The sequence below is a fragment of the Artemia sp. Qi Xiang Cuo genome, chromosome 5, assembly GCF_049724085.1.
Source record: "Artemia sp. Qi Xiang Cuo chromosome 5, ASM4972408v1, whole genome shotgun sequence".
Taxonomy (NCBI): Eukaryota; Metazoa; Arthropoda; class Branchiopoda; order Anostraca; family Artemiidae; genus Artemia; species Artemia sp. Qi Xiang Cuo.
The window spans coordinates 79,718,037-79,739,111 of NC_142798.1; the positions used below are offsets into that span (position 1 = coordinate 79,718,037).

At 35.1% G+C, this 21,075-nt stretch overlaps 1 long non-coding RNA gene across 1 annotated transcript in view; it reads left to right on the forward strand.

Moving 5' to 3' along the window:
- Positions 1-21,075, forward strand: part of LOC148952582 (uncharacterized) — an 85,159-nt gene that overhangs the window by 62,503 nt on the left and 1,581 nt on the right. The window lies entirely within an intron of this gene.

Here is a 21,075-nt window from a genome sequence, read left to right on the forward strand (position 1 = left end):
TGTATCTTTTAAAAGGGCTTTACGGGGATTGAGAGACTCAGTTGCCGGATTCCGTGTGGTTTTTCTTTACTTGGTGGTCATTAAAAACGAAATTTTTGTGTTAAATCAGTAGATTTTGTATCTTTTAAAAGAGCTTTAAGGGGTTTGAGAGACTCAGTTGCCTGATTCCGTGTAGTTTTTATTTACTTGTTGGTCATGTGTTGTATCTTTTAAAAGAGCTTTACAGTGATTGAGAGACTCAGTTGCCTAATTCCGTGTGGTTTTCCTTTACTTGGTGGTCATTAAAAACGAAATTTTTGTGTTAATTCAGTATGTTTTGTATCTTTTAAAAGAGCTTTAAGGGGTTTTAGAGACTCAGTTGCCTGATTACATGTGGTTTTTCTTTTCTTGGCGGTCATTTTTTGTATCTTTTAAAAGTGCTTTACAGTGTTTTAGAGACTCAGTTGCCTAATTCCGTGTGATTTTTTCTTTACTTGATGGTCATTAAAAACGAAATTTTTGTGTTAAATAAGTAGTTTTTGTATCTTTTAAAAGAGCTTTAAGGGGTTTGAGAGACTCAGTTGCCTGATTCCGTGTGGTTTTTCTTTACTTGGTGGTCATTAAAAACGAAATTTTTGTGTTAAATAAGCAGTTTTTGTATCTTTTAAAAGAGCTTTACGGGGATTGAGAGACTCAGTTTTACCTTGTCACAGTTACATTTTCTTGATTTTTCAAAGTTCATTTTGAATTTCTTTCGTTGAAATGCAAGAGTTGGAATATTTCAGTAGTGTTTTGTTGTGGTTTACCTTGTCACAGTTACATTTTCTTGATTTTTCAAAGTTCATTTTGAATTTCTTTCGCTGAAATGCAAGAGTTGGAATATTTCAGTAGTGTTTGGTTGTGGTTTACCTTGTCACAGTTACATTTTCTTGATTTTTCAAAGTTCATTTTGAATTTCTTTCGTTGAAATGCAAGAGTTGGAATATTTCAGTAGTGTTTGGTTGTGGTTTACCTTGTCACAGTTACATTTTCTTGATTTTTCAAAGTTCATTTTGAATTTCTTTCGCTGAAATGCAAGAGTTGGAATATTTCAGTAGTGTTTGGTTGTGGTTTACCTTGTCACAGATTCATTTTTTTGATTTTTCAAAGTTCATTCTGAATTTTTTTCGCTTATTTGAAAGTGTTTTAATCTTTCAGTAGAGTTTGGTTTTTGATTTCAATGTAACAGTTACAATATCTTGATTTTTATTTTTTTATATTTAATTTATTTCTATGAAATGAAAGAGTTGGAATATTCCAGTAGTGCTTGGTTGTGGTTTACCATGTAACATATAAATTTTCGTTATTTTTCATATTTCTTTGGTTTTTTATTTCGATGAAATTATATATTTTGGATATTTATGTAGTGTTTGGATGTGGTTTACCAAGTATAAGTTTCATTTTATTAATTTTTAACATCTAATTTTGAATTTCTTTTGCTGAAATGCAAGAGTTGGAATATTTCAGTAGTGTTTGGTTGTGGTTTACCTTGTCACAGTTACATTTTCTTGATTTTTCAAAGTTCATTTTGAATTTCTTTCGTTGAAATGCAAGAGTTGGAATATTTCAGTAGTGTTTGGTTGTGGTTTACCTTGTCACAGTTACATTTTCTTGATTTTTCAAAGTTCATTTTGAATTTCTTTCGTTGAAATGCAAGAGTTGGAATATTTCAGTAGTGTTTGGTTGTGGTTTACCTTGTCACAGTTACATTTTCTTGATTTTTCAAAGTTCATTTTGAATTTCTTTCGTTGAAATGCAAGAGTTGGAATATTTCAGGTTCCCTTAGAGTGGCGCGTCGTGGCGTTAGATCTTAGAGTGGCGTTGATCTAGGTTCCCTTAGAGTGGCACGCCACTCTAAGTGAACCTAGATCAACCCAACTTTTTGGATATCTCTCTCACTATGAGTCTGTTTGTGTATCGTGTCTGTGCGTGTCTCGTCTCTATGTGTGTGTGTCATCTCTGTGGGTGTGTTGTCTAAAAAACCAGTCTGGTTGAAAACGTGGAGTTTTCGTACTGCTCACTTTTTTGCAATGTGTAGGAACCAGCGGGGAATCCCCGCTCGTTTGGAAAGGTGCCAAGGAAATGCATGCAAATAGCATTTAGTTTAAAAACGTGTTTAATCACGTTTCTTGAATGATTCAAAATGAACTTTGAAAAATCAAGAAAATGTAACCGTGACAAGGTAAACCACAACCAAACACTACTGAAATATTCCAACTCTTGCATTTCAACGAATGAAATTCAAAATGAACTTTGAAAAATAAATAAAATGTAAATGAGAAAAGGTAAAACATAACCAAAAACAAATTAAAAATTAAAAAAATAGAATATAAACTAAAGAACTTAAAAAATAACTTTTAAAAATCAAGAAAATGTATCTGTGACAAGGTAAACCACAACCAAACACTACTGAAATATTCCAACTCTTGCATTTCAACGAAACAAATTAAAAATGAACTTTTAAAAATCAATAAAATGTAACTTTGACAAGGTAAAAAACAACCAAACACTACTGAAATATTCCAACTCTTGAATTTCAACGAAAGAAATTCAAAATGAACTTTGAAAAATCAAGATAATGTAACTGTGACAAGGTAAACCACATCCAAACACTACTGAAATATTCCAACTCTTGCATTTCAACGAAAGAAATTCAAAATGAACTTTGAAAAATCAAGAAAATGTAACTGTGACAAGATAAATCACAACCAAACAATACTGAAATATTCCAACTCTTGCCTTTCAACGAAATATCAAAAATAAGAACATTTAAAAATAAATAAAATTTATCTTTTAAAATTTTAAACAAAATAAAACACTACTGAAATATTACAAATCTTGCATTTATACGAAAGAAATTCAAAATGAACTTTAAACAATCAAGCAAATGTAACTGTGACAAGGTAAACCACAACCAAACACTACTGAAATATTCCAACTCTTGCATTTCAATGAAAGAAATTCAAAATGAACTTTGAAAAATCAAGAAAATGTAACTGTGACAAGGTAAACCACAACCAAACACTACTGAAATATTCTAAATCTTGCATTTCAACTAAAGAAATTATAATTGATATTTTAAAAATAAATAAACTGTAACTGTGACTATGTAAACAAAAACAACACAATACTTAAATATTCCAACTCTTGCATTTAAACTAAAGAAATTCAAAATTAACTTTGAAAAATAAATAAAATGAAACTGTGACAAGGTAAACAAAAAAAAAACACTACTGAAATATTCAAACTCTTGAATTTCAACTAAAGAAATTCAAATTAACTTTGAAAAATCAAGAAAATGTAACTGTGACACTGAAATATTCCAACTCTTGCATTTCAGCGAAAGAAATTCAAAATGAACTTTGAAAAATCAAGAAAATGTAACTGTGACAAGGTAAACCACAACCAAACACTACTGAAATATTCCAACTCTTGCATTTCAACGAAAGAAATTCAAAATGAACTTTGAAAAATCAAGAAAATGTAACTGTGACAAGGTAAACCACAACCATACACTAATGAAATATTCCAACTCTTGCATTTCAACGAAAGAAATTCAAAATGAAACTTGAAAAATCATGAGAATGTAACTGTGACAAGGTAAACCACAAACAAACACTACTTAAATATTCCAACTCTTGCATTTCAATGAAAGAAATTCAAAATGAACTTTGAAAAATCAAGAAAATGTAACTTTGACATGGTAAACCACAACAAATCACTACTGAAATATTCCAACTCTTGCATTTCAACGAAATAAATTCAAATTAACTTTGAAAAATCAAGAAAATGTAACTGTGACAAGGTAAACCATAACCAAACACTACTGAAATATTCCAAATCTTTCAATTCAAAGAAACAAATTCAAAATGAACTTTGAAAAATCAAGAAAATGTAACTGTGACAAGGTAAACCATAACCAAACACTACTGAAATATTCCAAATCTTGCATTTCAACGAAAGAAATTCAAAATGAACTTTGAAAAATCAAGAAAATGTAACTGTGACAAGGTAAACCACAACCAAACACTACTGAAATATTCCAACTCTTGCATTTCAACGAAAGAAATTCAAAATGAACTTTGAAAAATCAAGAAAATGTAATTGTAAAAAGGTAAACCACAACCAAACACTACTGAAATATTCCAGCTCTTGCATTTCAACGAAAGAAATTCAAAATGAACTTTGAAAAATCAAGAAAATGTAACTGTGACAAGGTAAACCACAACCAAACACTACTGAAATATTCCAACTCTTGCATTTCAATGAAAGAAATTCAAAATGAACTTTGAAAAATCAGGAAAATGTAACTGTGACAATGTAAACCACAACCAAACACTACTGAAATATTCCAACTCTTGCATTTCAACAAAAGAAATTCAAAATGAACTTTGAAAAATCAAGAAAATGTAACTGTGTCAAGGTAAACCACAATCAAACACTACTGAAATATTCAAAATCTTCCATTTCAACGATAGAAAATCAAAATGAACTTTGAAAAATCAAGAAAATGTAACTGTGACAAGGTAAACCACAATCAAACACTACTGAAATATTCCAACTCTTGCATTTCAAAGAAAGAAATTCGAAATGAACTTTTAAAAATCAAAAAAATTTAAGTTAGACAAGTTAAACCATAACAAAACAAGACTTAAATATTCATACTATTTAAATTAATATAAAGAAATTAAATATGCTAATATAAAAAAATTTATTATCTAACTGTGACAAGTTAAACCACACCCAAACACTACTGAAATATTCCAACTCTTGAATTTCAGCGAAAGAAATTCAATATGAACTTTGAAAAATCAAGAAAATGTAACTGTGACAAGGTAAACCACAATCAAACACTACTGAAATATTCCAACTCTTGCATTTCAACGAAAGAAATTCAAAATGAACTTTGAAAAATCAAGAAAATGTAACTGTGACAAGGTAAACCACAACCAAGCACTACTGAAATATTACAACTCTTGCATTTCAGCGAATGAAATTCATAATTAAATTATAAAAATCTTTATAAACTAACTTTTACTATTTATATCTGTTACAAACACTACTGAAATAGTACTACTCTTGCATTTAATCTATAGAAATTCTAAATGAACTTTGAAAAATCATTTGAATGTAACTGTGACAAGGTAAACCACAACCAAACACTACTGACATATTTTAACTCTTGAATTACAACGAAATAAATTAAATGAGTACTGTTTTATTTCATTACAATGTCAATGTTTCATGGTAAACAAAATCCAATCACTCCTGAACTATTCCAACTCTTTCATTTCATAGAAATAAATTCAAAATGAACTTTGAAAAATCAAGAAAATGTAACTGTGACAAGGTAAACCACAACCAAACACTACTGAAATATTCCAACTCTTGCATTTCAGCGAAAGAAATTCAAAATGAACTTTGAAAAATCAAGAAAATGTAACTGTGACAAGGTAAACCACAACCAAACACTACTGAAATATTCCAACTCTTGCATTTCAACGAAAGAAATTCAAAATGAACTTTGAAAAATCAAGAAAATGTAACTGTGACAAGGTAAAACTGAGTCTCTCAATCCCCGTAAAGTTCTTTTAAAAGATACAAAAACTACTTATTTAAGACAAAAATTTCATTTTTAATGACTACCAAGTAAAGAAAAACCACACGGAATCAGGCAACTGAGTCTCTCAAACCCCTTAAAGCTCTTTTAAAAGATACAAAAACTACTTATTTAACACAAAAATTTCGTTTTTAATGACCATCAAGTAAGGAAAAATCACACGGAGTTAGGCAACTGAGTCTCTCAAACTCTGTAAAGCTCTTTTAAAAGATACAACAAATGACCACCAAGTAAAGAAAAACCACACGGAATCAGGCAACTGAGTCTCTCAAACCCCTTAAAGCTCTTTTAAAAGATACAAAAAATAATGATATAAAAAAATAATTTCTATTTTAATTAAAACCAAGTAAAGTAAAAAAACACGGAATTAGGCAACTGAGTCTCTCCAACCCTGTAAAGCTCTTTTAAAAGATAAAACAAATGACCACCAAGTAAAGAAAAACCACACGGAATCAGGCAACTGAGTCTCTCAAACCCCCTAAATCTCTTTTAAAAGATACAAAAACTACTTATTTAACACAAAAATTTCGTTTTTAATGACCACCAAGTAAAGGAAAACCACAAGGAATAAGGCAACTGAGTCTCTCAATCACAGTAAAGCTCTTTTAAAAGATACAAAAACTACTTATTTAACACAAAAATTTCGTTTTTAATGACCACCAAGTAAAGAAAAACCACACGGAATTAGGCAACTGAGTCTCTCAAACCCTGTAAAGCTCTTTTAAAAGATACAAAAACTACTGATTTAACACAAAATTTCGTTTTTAATTACCACCAAGTAAAGGAAAACCATACGGAATTAGGCAACTGAGTCTCTCAAACCCTGTAAAGCTCTTTTAAAAGATACAACAAATGACCACCAAGTAAAGAAAAATCACACGGAATCAGGCAACTGAGTCTCTCAAACCCCTTAAAGCTCTTTTAAAAGATACAAAAACTACGTATTTAACACCCAAATTTCGTTATTAATGACCAACAAGTAAATAAAAAACACTCTGACTTATGCAACTGAGTCTCTCAATCACTTTAAAGCTATTTTAAAATATACAACAAATGACCACCAAGTAAAGAAAAACCACATGGAATCAGGCAACTGAGTCTCTCAAACCCCTTAAAGCTCTTTTAAAAGATACAAAAACTACTTTATTAACACAAAAATTTCGTTTTTAATGACCACCAAGTAAAGAAAAACCACACGGAATTAGGCAACTGAGTCTCTCAAACCCTGTAAAGCTCTTTTAAAAGATACAACAAATGACCACCAAGTAAAGAAAAACTACATGGAATCAGGCAACTGAGTCTCTCAAACCACTTAAAGCTCTTTTAAAAGATAAAAAAACTACTTATTTAACACAAAAATTTTTTTTTTAATGACAACCAAGTAAAGAAAAACCACAAGGAATCAGGCAACTGAGTCTCTCAATCCCCTTACAGATCTTTTAAAAGATAAAAAAACTACTTATATAACACAAAAATTTATTTTTTAATGACCACAAATTAAATAAAAACCACGAGGAATCAGTCAACTGAGTCTCAAACACCATAAAGATCTTTTAAAAGATACAAAAAATACTTATTGAACACAAAAATTTCTTTTTTAATGACCATCAAGTAAAGAAAAACTACACGGAATCCGGCAACTGAGTCTCTCAATCCCCGTAAAGCTCTTGTAAAACTGTGACAAGCTAAACCACAACAAAGCACTACTCTCGTGGAACTCAATCCCCATTTAACTCAACCCCCTTGCAACTGAACCCCCTTGTAACTGAACCCCTGTATAACTGAAACCCCCGTGTAACTGTACCTCCTTTAACTGAACTCTCATGCAACTCAACCCTCCATGCAACCCATCTCCCTCAAATAAATTTTCAGTCATTTTCCCGTTAAATTGACAATACGCTCCAAAACATCACTTGTGTATTATACAGTACATAATCATGGCATCTCCTCCAATTCACAAATCCCATTACCCCTTTTTTTGCAAAGGTTAATCAAACATCTCCGACTGTAAAAGCATTAAAAAATTTTCCACTCACTAATTACCCCTTTTTTGCAAATGCTAAACAAGAAAAAAAAACTGTCTGCTTTTCAAAAACTTGTCCGTTAAAACTCGAAACAAGACGCGCTGGTTTTATAATACAGGTTTAATTAATTGAGTAAATCTCTTGGCAAAGAGTGTAATGACCTGTAGAATAGAATACCTACCAGAAAGCAAATTACATGGAAATTGCTATACGTCTAAGCAAATAGCATGGTAATTCCTATATGTCTAAGCAAATTCATTATTAGCATTCTACTGATACACTTACACTATTTTGATTTGGCTAAATTTTAAGAGCAGAAGCAGCCCCGAAAGTTTGAACATAATACCCTCTGTCGTTCTTGACATACTGCTGAGATGCCTTATTGGGAATTATCATAACACAGTGCATTTTGATTTAATCTTAAGGCAACATTTAATTTTTAAACATGGTGGGCAATTGGGAGGGTGGGCGTGGGAGGGGGATTAGTTGCCCTCAAATCACTTTCGACTATTAAAAAGAGCATCAGCCCTTTCTATTTTCTATCGAATGAGCCCTTTTCGAAGTTCCTACGACAACTCCTTCGATAAGAAGTGCCCTAGTCTAAACAACATAACAATAACACATTATACCCACATCGATCTTTACTATAAAAATGTCAAGTCTTCCAATCATTTTCGACTATTAAAAAGGGTACTAGGCCTTTCGATTTCCAATCGAATGACCCATTTTTGAGTTTCTACGACACCGCTTTCTATGAACACCTTATATGCCCCCTGGGCATAAATTACAACCCTTGCCCTAAAAGCTCTTAGGGTGGTTGTCATCTTCTATGACCTAATTTCCAGAACTTTCAACTGCGTTAAACAATAGGCCTATGGCTATTTCAAAATTTTGATTGGATGTGTTTGCGGAAATGGTGGGCACGAGAGGGGCGTCGGATGCTCTCCAGTCACTTTCGACAAAAAAAAAAGGCACTAGGCCCTTCAATTCCAATAAAATGAGCCCTTTTGATGTTTCTAAGGCAACAATTTCTATAAACACTATATATGCCCCCAGGGCATAACTTGCAACCCATGCCTTAAGGGCTGGGGGGGGGGGTGTCAACCACAAAGACCAAATTTCCATAACTTTCAACTACGTTGAACAAAATGGCTATCTGAAAATTTTGATTGGATGTGCTTTGGGGAATGGTGGGCGTTAGAGGGGGGTTAGTTACCCTCCAATCACTTTCGACTATTAAAAAGGGCATTAGCCCTCTGAATTTCCAATTGAATGAGCCCCTTTTGAAGTTTTTACGACAACTCCATCTACAAAAACCTTATATACCCCCTGGGCATAACTCACAAATTAGTCCTTTTTGAAATTCCTAGAACAATTTTCTATATAAGCCTTATATGCCCCCAGGGCATAACTTATAACCCTTACCCTGAAGACCGTGGGGGGAGTGTCCTGCTCAAAGGTATAATTTGCTGAACTTTAAACTGTGTGGAACAAAATGGCTATCTTTAAATTTTGATTGGATATGTTTGGGGAAATGGTGGGCGTGGATGGGGTGTTAGTTGCCTTCCAATCACTTTCGACTATTAGAAAGGGCACTATCCATTTCAATTTCGAATCAAATGAGCCCTTTTTGAAGTTTCTACGATAACGCGTTCTATGAGAACCTTGTATGCCCCCAGTGCATAACTTACAACCCTTGCCCTGAGGGCTGTAGGGGGGTCGTCATCCTCAAAGACCTAATTACCAGAACTTTCAACTACGTTGAACAAAATGGTTATCTTAAAATTTTGATTGGATGTGTTTGGGGAAAAGGTGGGCGTGAGAGGGGGGTTAGTTGCCCGCCAATTACTTTCGACTATTAAAAAGGGCACTAGCCCTTTGAATTTACAATTGAATTTCCTCTTTTGAAAGTACTAAAAAGAAAACTTTAGCGTAAAAAGCGAAGTATTGACGAGGGGGCAAACCCCCTCATATGCGTATTAATTTTTGTTCGTTTTAGGTTTTAGTGTGGCTCCTGACTTTCAGTTGAAAAAACCTGTTTTTCTTATTTAATTTCTGATCGTTTTTTAAATAATGCTGGGAATTCCGGCCCCCCCCCCGCCCTTCATGGAACATTCTCTTCCGCCATAAAAAAAATTCCTTGGTACTTTTGAAGATATCAGTAATCACGCAAGAATTGAAGATAAGCTAGCATTACCCGGTGAGACATTGCAAAACCAAGGGTTTCTCTCTCCTGGAACTATATATAAACTTTAGTTTTTTGGGGTTTAGGGGGAATAAAAGGTACCTAGGTTGGGATAGGTTAGGCTACGTATTTAATATATGCGATGCCTTACCCCCACCCCCTGATGTGCAAATATATAGCCCAAATTTGTTTCTGAACCATTATATTTTCATCCTATTTTGTTTAATTTCATTTGGATTAAAGAAACTTCACTTATCGCGTGACTACTGGTATCTTGAAAAGTACCAATTCCTCCATGGGAAGATCCTCCCACGTAGTTCTAGTTTCCCTTAAATCTTTTTTACGATGCCCTCCCACCCCATTCTTGGACGACTTGCTTTTCATTTGGCCCTAGATGGTTGGGCGATAAGGGTGATCTTAGGCAATCGGTCATCCCTCATCGCCAGAATGTGTCCCAGCTATCTCAACTGTTCTCAACTGAACCAATTTTTTTCGCACAGCTTACTGTTTGGAATACGGTCAGTCCAGACAGGTATCCAAAACAAGCCTTTTATCTATATCTCTGGAGAATATTCGGGAAATGACTTCAATTAATGCAAATGAATGATTTCAAATGAAAAAACATATTCAGTGAACGATATTAGAAAGGGGAAAATGTTACGTCTTCTTGGAATTTGGATCCCGTGCGTTGTATCTTGACTGAATATAGAAAATAGTGGTAAGTCACCTCTGCAGAAACATACGTAGGGAAGGGGAGATGTTTTCACTTCATCCCCTAGTACTCCAACATCGTAATACCAGTGAAAAGTGATTAACATCCGGGAGCGATATGAGTCATTTCATATAGAAAAGAACTCTTAAATCTTTGCAACCCTTCCTCAAATCTTTAGGATTCACCCTCGCTTTGAAAAATGGGTTGATACCCATTCCCCACTGTGATAGTGGGACCCTGCTCCTAAAAAGGTCATTGACTCCAAATTATCCAGTAAAACATTTTTGTTCAGTAACCGGCTTCCCTAGAATGTAAATGATTATTTCACGGGCTAAGTACTTGAGTACTTTGTATATACAGTACACAGGGGGGGGGGGGACACTAAATGCGATCTGGAGGCAGTATAGTATGTAGGGTAAGTATATTTATAGTGGCAATGTTTATAAGATCGAGGGTAGAAAATACAAAAGCTACCCCTTACGAAATGATTGTGTATAGCCTATCTAGTCAAAGTTCTTGCTCGTAACATGTATTGTACGCATTGTCAAAATTTAGGTTACCATTTAATAACGTGAAAATCATTGTACTGCAGTTTGTTGAGATATGAACACAGTTGTTCATAATATGAAATCTTGCTTTCGTCTAAGAATTTTGTAACAAAAACCTTTTAGTGTAAAAATTTGACATGATACCAAGTACCTAGTTTTTTCCTAGTATATATAAAGATTTAGTAACTAATATGTTCAATGCATATTTTATAAAGTGCCGCGAAATCGTGCCACCTTAACCACTTGATGATACTTTACTATAATGTCTATACTTTAAAAAATTTGAAAAATAGAAAAACCATGAAGGAAAATATAGCGTCAAAAATTAATTAAAAATCACGAAAACTTTACTTTCAGGGGGCGGGAGTACCCTTTCCTTGTACTTGACTTGGGCGCATCCAGAAAATTTGGCTCTAAAAAACTACTTTCTCATAGTTGACACTTTCGGGATTGACGGATTGACGGGTTTCGGGTTTCGGATTTCGGGTAACATCGGGAGTAGTTCTTACTCTGTAACACATCGAAATTGTTCTTTCTCTGTAGCACAAAAAAGAGAAATGGAATTGTGAAATGGGCCCCCAATCAAAATTACGCATAGCCAAGGAGTCAGCAAAGAAAACAAATTTATATCATAAAGATTTAATCCTTTTCAGTAGCAATTAAATTAAACAATTTTTTTTAACTTAAAGTAAGGAGCGACGTTAAAACTTAAAACGAACAGAAATTATTCCGTAAATGAAAGGGACTGTCCCCTCCTCAACGCCTCGCTCTTTACGGTCAAGTTTTTTATTGTTTAAAAAATAGAGTTGTGGGAATGTCAAACTTTAGCGTAAAGAGCGAGGCGTTGAGGAGGGGACAGCCCCTTTCATGTACGAAATAATTTCTGTTCGTTTTAAGTTTTAACATCGCTCCTTACTTTCAGCTAAAAAGAACTTGTTTTTTATTTAATTTGAACGTTTTTGAATTAATGCACGTTTTGATTTTGGCTCACCGTACATGAATAATCAACACCAAATTTTCATATTAATTTTGCTTTTATCAGAGGCAACGCTGTAGCGTTGACTATAGTAAAGGCCATACGGCTCCAATGTTTTATTATTATTATTATTTTTTTTTTTTTCCCAGAGGCACTTCATACGGAAGGGGTCTTCGTAGAAACTTCAAAGGGGGCTCATTCGATTGGAAATCGAGAGTTCTAGTGCCCTTTTTAATAGTCGAAAATGATTGGAGGGCAACTAGCCCCCCCCCCCCCACACACCCATAATTCCCCCAAACATATCCAATCAAAATTTTGAGATAGCCATTTTGCTCAGCGTAGTTGATTTCCAAATAGAAAATATATTTTTGAGGAGGACACTCCCCCACAACCCTCCGGGCAAGGGTTTTAAGTTATGCCCTGGGGGCATACAAGGGTTTTTAAAGAAGGCGTTGTCGTAGAAACTTCAAAACAGGCTCAATCGATTGGGAATTAAAGGGCTAGTGCCCTTTTTAATAGGAGAAAGTGATTAGAGTGTAACTAGCCCCCCTCCCCCCCCACCCCACGCCCATCATTTCCCCAAACACATCCAATCAAAATTTTGAGATAGCCATTTTGTTCAGCGTAGTTGATTTCCAGATAGAAAATATGTTTTTGAGGAGGACACTCCCCCACAACCCTCAGGGCAAGGGTTTTAAGTTATACCCTTGGGGCATATAAGGTTTTATAGAAGGCGTTGTCGTAGAAACTTCCAAAAAGGCTCATTCGATTGGAAATTCAAAATGCTAATGCCCTTTTTAATAGTCGAAAGTGATTGGATTACAACTAGCCCCCCCCCCCACGCCCATCATTCCCCCAAACACATCCAATCAAAATTTTGAGATAGCCATTTTGTTTAGCATAGTTGATTTCCAGATAGAAAATATATTTTTGAGGAGTTAACTCCCCCACAACCCACAGGGCAAGGGTTTTATGTTATGCCCTGGGGGCATATAAGGTTTTTATAGAAGGCGTTGCCGTAGAAACTTCAAAACAGGCTTATTCGATTGGAAATTAAAGGGATAGTGCCCTTTTTAATATTGGTAAGTGTTTGTAGGGTAATTAGCCCCCCCCCCACGCCCAGAATTCCCCCAGACATATCCAATCAGAATTTTGAGATAGCCATTTTGTTCAGCGTAGTTCAGCGTTTTGTTCACCCTGGGGGCATGTAAGGTTTTTATAGAAGGCGTTGTCCTAGAAACTTCAAAACAGGCTCATTTGATTGGAAATTAAAGAGCTAGTGCCCTTTTTAATAGTTGAAAGTGATTGTAGTGTAACTAGCCCCCCTTTCCCTCCCCGCCAATCATTTCCCCAAACACATGCAATAAAAATTTTCAGATAGCCTTTTTGTTCCACGTTGTTTATTTAAAAATAGAAAATGAGTTTTTGAGGAGGATACTCCCCCACCGACCTGAGGTCTATGGTTTTAAGATATGCCCTGGGGGAATATAAGTTTTTAATAGAAGGCGTTGTCTTAGACACTTCAAAAAAGCCTCATTCGATTGGAAATTAAAGGGCTAGTGCCATTTTTAATAGTTGAAAGTTATTGGAGGGCAAATAGTCCCCTCCTCACTCCAACACTTCCCCACAATACATCTAATCCCAATTTCGCGTTTGCCAAAGTGTTCCTCCTGGTTGTTTTACAAACAAAAAATATGTTTTTATAAAATATATTTATATAGAGGAGGATACTCCCCCACAACCCTCAGGGCAAGGGTTTTAAGTTATGCCCTGGGGGCATATAAGGTTTTATAGAAAGCGTTGTCGTAGAAACTTCCAAACATGCTCATTCGATTGGAAATTAAAGGGCTAGTGCCCTTTTTAATAGTTGAAAGTGATTGGAGCGTAACTAACCCCCTTCCCCCCCACGCCCATCATTTCTCCAAACACATCCAATCAAAATTCTCAGATAGACATTTTGTTCGGCGTAGTTGATTTTTATATAGAAAACATGTTTTTGAGGAGGACAATCCCCCACAACCCACAGTGCAAAGGTTTTAAGTTATACCCTGGGGGCATAAAGTTTTTTATAGAAGGCGTTGTCATAGAAATTTCAAAAAAGGCTCATTCGATTGGAAATTCAAAGGGATAGTGCCCTTTTTAATAGTCAAAAGGTATTGTGGGTGAACTAGCCCCCCCCCCCCTACTCCCATCAGTACTCCGAACATCTCCAATTAAAATTTTGATATAGCCATTTTTGTTCAGCGTAGTTGATTTCCAGATTGAAAATATATTTTTGAGGAGGACACTCCCCCACAACCCTCAGGGCAAGGGTTTTAAGTTATGCCCTGGGGGCATACAAGGGTTTTTAAAGAAGGCGTTGTCGTAGAAACTTCAAAACAGGCTCAATTGATTGGAAATTAAAAGGCTAGTGCTCTTTTCAATAGGAGAAAGTCATTGGGGTGTAAGTAGCCCCCCTCCCCCCATGCCCATTATTTCCCCAAACACATCCAATCAAAATTTTGAGATAGCCCTTTTGTCTCAGCGTAGTTTATTTCGAAATAGAAAATATGTTTTTAAGGAGGACACTCCCCCACAACCCTCATGGCAAGGGTTTTAAGTTATACCCTTGGGGCATATAAGGTTTTATAGAAGGCGTTGTCGTAGAAACTTCAAAAAAGCTCATTCGATTGGAAATTCAAAAAGCTAGTGCCCTTTTTAATAGTCGAAAGTGATTGGATTGCAACTAGCCCCCCCCCGCCCCCACGCCCATCATTCCCCCAAACACATCCAATCAAAATTTTGAGATAGCCATTTTGTTTAGCATAGTTGATTTCCAGATGGAAAATATATTTTTGAGGAGTTAACTCCCCCACAACCCACAGGGAAAGGGGTTTAAGTTAAGCCCTGGGGGCATATAAGGTTTTTATAGAATGCGTTGCCGTAGAAACTTCAAAACAGGCTCATTCGTTTGTAAATTAAAGGGCTTGTGCCCTTTTTAATTGTCGAAAGTGTTTGGTGTGCAACTACCCCCCCCCCCCCCACGCCAATCATTTCCCCAAACACAACCAATCAAAATTTCGAGATAGCCATTTTGTTCAGCGTAGTTCAGCGTTTTGTTCACCCTGGGGGCATTTAAGGTTTTTATAGAAGGCGTTGTCTTAAAAACTTCAAAACAGGCTCATTCGATTGGAGATTAAAGGGCTAGTGCCCTTCTTAATAGTTAAAAGGGATTGAAGTGTAACTAGCCCCCTCCCTCCAAGCCCATCATTCCCCCAAACACAGCAAATCAAAATTTTGAGATAGCCATTTTGTTAAGCGTAGTTGATTTCTAAATAGAAAATATATTTTTGAGGAGGACACTGCCCCACAACCCTCAGGGTAAGGGTTTTAAGTAATGCCCTGGGGGCATATAAAGTTTTTATAGAAGGTGTTGTCGTAGAAACTTTAAAACAGCCTCATCCGATAGGAAATTAAAAGGCTAGTGCCCTTTTTAATAGTCGAAAATGATTGGAGGGCAACTAGCCCCCCCCCCTACGCCCCTCATTCCCCCCAACACATCCAATCGAAATTTTGAGATAGCCATTTTTTGTTCAGCGTAGTTGATTTCCACATAGAAAATATATTTTTGAGGAGGACACTCCCCCACAACCCTCAGGGCAAGGGTTTTATGTTATGCCCTGGGGGCATATAAGGTTTTTATAGAACGTGTTGTCGTAGAAACTTCAAAACAGGCTCATTCGATTGGAAATTAAAGGGCTAGTGCCCTTTTTAATAGTCGAAAGTGATTGGAGGGCAACTAGCCCCCTTTCCACGCCCATCATTTCCCCAAACACATCCAATCAAACTTTTGAGATAGCCATTTTGTTCAGTGTAGTTGATTTCCAGATAGAAAATATGTTTTTGAGGAGGACACTCACCTACAACCCTCAGGGTAAGAATTTTAAATTATGCCCTGGGGGCATATAAGGTTTTTATAGAAGACGTTGTCGTAGAAACTTCAAAACAGGTACATTCAATTGGAAATTCAAAGGGCTAGTGCCCTTTTTAATAGTCGAAAGTGATTGGAGGGTGACTAGCCCCCCCCCCCCTACGCCCATCATTCCCCCAAACACATACAATCAAAATTTTGAGATAGCCATTTTGTTCAGCGTAGTTGATTTTTGGAGAGAAAATATATTTTTGAGGAGGACAATCCCCCACAACCCTCAGGGCAAGGGTTTGAAGTTATGCCCTGGGGGCATATAAGGTATTTGTAGAAGGCGGTGTGGTAGAACCTTCAAAAAACACACAGTCGATTCAAAATTTTTAGGGCTAGTGCCCTTTGTACTTGTCGAAAGTGTTTTAAAGAAAAATAATCCCCCTTTCACTCCGCTATTCCCCCCAAACACGGTAAATCAAACCTTTAAAATAGCCATTTTATTAAATATAGTTTTAAGTTCTTGAAATTTTGTCTGTTAGGATGACAACTCCCTCACAGCCCTAACGGATAGAGTTGTAATTTAAGGATTCTCCGAATCCTTCATATTATTTCTTATAGAAGGGATGCTCGTATATAATTTAGAGAGGACTCATTTGATTGAAAATTGGACTTTTTTGTTCACTTTTTAAGAGTCAAAAGAGATTGAAGGGCAACTAGCCCCTCTCCCTCCTCCACGCCCTAAATGCATTAGATAAAAATTTTGAGATAGACATTTTGTTAAAATAGTTCAAAGCTCTGATAACAAAAAACCTCCGGTGTCGACACAACCCACCAGGGCCCAGGGGCAGGCATTTTAAGTAATGCCCTGGGGCACAACTTATTAAGGGGGGTTTATAACTTATGGGAAGGGGTTTTGTATGGGAAGAACACATAGGAAATCTATCATGATTATCCAATTATAAGGTTAAAATACATACTCTGTGATAGATGCAAAATTGCTTTGGCACACAAATTCCTATTAAGGTCAATTCCAAACAGCCATGATCCCTTTGTGTAAGCAAGTGAAATGGTCTAAAACTCCTTATAGGAGCTATTTTTTCAATCAATTAATTATTGTCAATCGCTGTCAACAAGTTATGCAAGCTGTCTATTGTCCATACATATGGTTATTATCAAAGAGGTAATCGTATTGACTTTGAAAAAAGTCTCATTCGATTTAAATTGAAATTTCTAGAGCCGTTTTTTAAAGTCAAGAATAATTGGAAAGTAAGCACCCCCCCCCCCCATGCCATAAAAACTTGAAACTTTTTGCTTTTATTTGGTTAAATGGCTTTCTCGAACGTTGTTTAATTTTATTTACGAACGTTTTTATTACTAACAAATATACATAACTTACGAATTAATTCACGGAACGAACTTCTATATTCATATATTTTTAATATGTATATTAGGGGGTTCGCCCCCTAGTCAATACCTCGCTCTTTACGCTAAAGTTCGAATTTTGTTCCAGTTCTTTAAAAATGAAATCTTAATCACAAAGGCCAAAAATTAGAATAAATAGCTTTTATGAAAGTACTAAAAAATCTTTGGCTTAAAGAGCGATGTATTGACTAGGGGGCGAACCCAATCATGTACGTAATATTTTCTTTTTGTTTTAAGTTTTGATGTTGCTCCTTACTTTCAGTTGAAAAAAACTTTTTTTTATTTGATTTTTTGATCTTTTTTTAAATAATGCTGGGAAATCTGGCGCCCCCTTCATAGCAATGTCCCTTCCCACATGTCCCACATAGCCCCCGACCCACCCACCCCCCACTACCAGAAAAGTCCCCCCTGTAAACGTCTATCTACTTCCCAATAACCAATACTAGGCTATATGTTAACATTTGGTAAAGTTCATAACTTTCATACCTCCCCCCGGGGACTTTGGGAGAATAAGTCATCCTATTTCCCCCAAAGTGATCGGGTGACTTTGGGAAAAAAATGAGCGGGGGAGGGGGCCAATTTGCCCTCCATTTTTTGGTCACTTAAAAAGGGCACTAGGACTTTGAATTTCCGTTCCAATGAGCCCTCCCACGATATTGTAGGATAACTGGGTCGATACGATCACCCCTGGGGAAAAGACAACAAACAAATAAACATGCATCCGTGATCTTTCTTCTGGCAAAAAATACAAAATTACATATTTTCGCATATAGGAGCTTGAAACCTCTACAGTAGGGTTGTCTGACACGCTAAATCTGATGGTGTTATTTTAATTCAGGTTCTATAATTTTTAGGGGTTCTTTCCCCCTTTTTTGGAAAATCAGCCAAATTCCCTTAGGCTATTAACTTTTGATGTTTATGACTAAACTTAATGAAACTTATATATTTCAAATCAGAGTTAAAATCTGATTCTTTTGATGTATCTATTGGTATCAAAGTTCCGTTTTTTAGAGTTGGTGACTATTGAGCCGGGTCGCTCACAGTTCGTTACCCCGAACTGTTTGGTGTTAATCATCTCTACTTTCTTCTGAATTTAGAATTATTAAGAGAATATAAAGAAATAAGTCTTAGAAATAATCTTTGTCTGAAATTGTCTGATTGTCTGAGTGGAATATTTTGAGAAACTGTCTGAGAGAACTTATCTGATTGTCTGATTATCCGAGAGATTGTCAGAGAAAATTTTCAAACACGAAAAAAGAATTTCTTTAGTCTGCAAAATTACAATATCCCTTAGACTGTAATATTTTCATAGATAATTGTAAATTTGTTTTACCTATACATAAGGCTGTAAGTATCAAAAAGAACTATTAAGCAGGATCAGTCTGTTCTCATACGAAAGAAAAAAATAAAAATATGATTCATGCTTTCCCCTCGTTTAAAAGACTATTGATCCTAACTCTTAAATTTGCCGTACATTCCTTGAAAATTAGTCATAATAAAACTATTAATTCTTTCAGAACTAAATACTTTATACTATTAATATGAGCTGTTTGTTTGCCGAAAAACAGATTTGATTAAAATTTTCAATCACTGGTGACTTTAAAAGACATTTAATAGGGGGAAAATACAGTTATAAACTGGCAACCCCAATAGACAATCTTGTTTCAGAAGAAAAAAAGCTTTTCTCAATTTATTACACAGGCGCTCCGATAGTAGCAAAAGTGGTAGAAAGGAGATGGGATACTGTTTTAAATAGTGGCTGATTTTTTTTAGAAATATGCCAGGATTTCAAATGGTATTTCTAGCTTTATTTAATAGCCTATGAAATACTCTAGAATTAAATACCCTAAACTATTAATATGAGCTGTTTGTTTGCCGAAAAACAGATTTGATTAAAATTTTCAATCACTGGTGACTTTAAAAGACATTTAATAGGGGAAAATACAGTTATAAACTGGCAACCCCAATAGACAATCTTGTTTCAGAAGAAAAAAAGCTTTTCTCAATTTATTACACAGGCGCTCCGATAGTAGCAAAAGTGGTAGAAAGGAGATGGGATACTGTTTTAAATAGTGGCTGATTTTTTTTAGAAATATGCCAGGATTTCAAATGGTATTTCTAGCTTTATTTAATAGCCTATGAAATACTCTAGAATTAAATACCCTAAACTATTAATATGAGCTGTTTGTTTGCCGAAAAACAGATTTGATTAAAATTTTCAATCACTGGTGACTTTAAAAGACATTTAATAGGGGGAAAATACAGTTATAAACTGGCAACCCCAATAGACAATCTTGTTTCAGAAGAAAAAAAGCTTTTCTCAATTTATTACACAGGCGCTCCGATAGTAGCAAAAGTGGTAGAAAGGAGATGGGATACTGTTTTAAATAGTGGCTGATTTTTTTTTAGAAATATGCCAGGATTTCAAATGGTATTTCTAGCTTTATTTAATAGCCTATGAAATACTCTAGAATTAAATACCCTAAACTATTAATATGACCTGTTTGTTTGCAAAAAAAACGGATTTGTTTAAAATATTTAATTAATGGTGATTATGAAAGGCATTTAGTAGGGGAAAAAATATAGTTATAAATAGGTAACACCAAAAGACAATCTTATATTGACAGAAGAAAAGCTTTTCTGAAAAGATAAATTGTACGAGCATTCCCTCGTATAATGCTCTCCCCTTATATAAGGGGAGCTCCCCTTATTCCCTCGTATAAGCATTCCCTTAGTTACCAAAGTGGTAGTAGGTAGAGAGAGGATTTTGTTTTATGTAGTGGCTGGCATTTTGAAAATATGCCTGGATTTTAAGAAGTATGTCTATCTTTTTTGACTAACCATGGGATATTAAGTACTTCATCACCAACAATAGGACACCAAAAACAGGGCACCAACAACAAGACACAACAATAACAACCGGACACCACGTGTCTCGTAACAACTTTTTCAAAGAATTTCTGTTTTTATTATTACTCTTATCTCAGGACCCTTAAAGTTCTTTTTATATATTTCAGAAACTATTTCAAGAGTCGTTTAAGCAAGAAAGATATATTTTTAGATATTGAACCTTGGTGATATGGGAATAGATGATAAAACATTTAATTAAATATGTAATTAAAGTATGATTTTTGCGTCGGAAGATAGCATTTAGTTAGAATATTTCTAAAAAAAACATGGAGTTTAATGGTGGTAATATGTCATATTACCATTCATATCGTCTGAGAAAAAATTTCAGAATTAAAATATAAAGGGAATTTTTAAGTGCTACAACGTGCTACAACGAAGAGCCGTTATTAGCTATTTTGCCCCCCCCCCCCTCCGAAAAAAAAGATATTTTTTTCTTGAGAGTCCTATCAAGGAAAATTACAAGATACACCTTTGGCTTGAAATGGCAAAATAGATTAAGACTAGATTAAGAAAACACTGGCACGAATATAACCTACTGCGTTGTTAAAATATATAAACAAATATATGTATTGTACTTGGCCAATGCGCCCCGATGCACAGGTTGAGCATCCTTTGGTCTAACCTTGGTCAACCTGGCTGCGATTGATTATAACTTTTCGTGTTCGACAGAGCCTATTACAATAAATAGCCAGAACTTTTTGAATAAGCGTAAATATTGGGCTCTGTTGAATGCGGTTTGACCGTCAAAATGAATTTCTG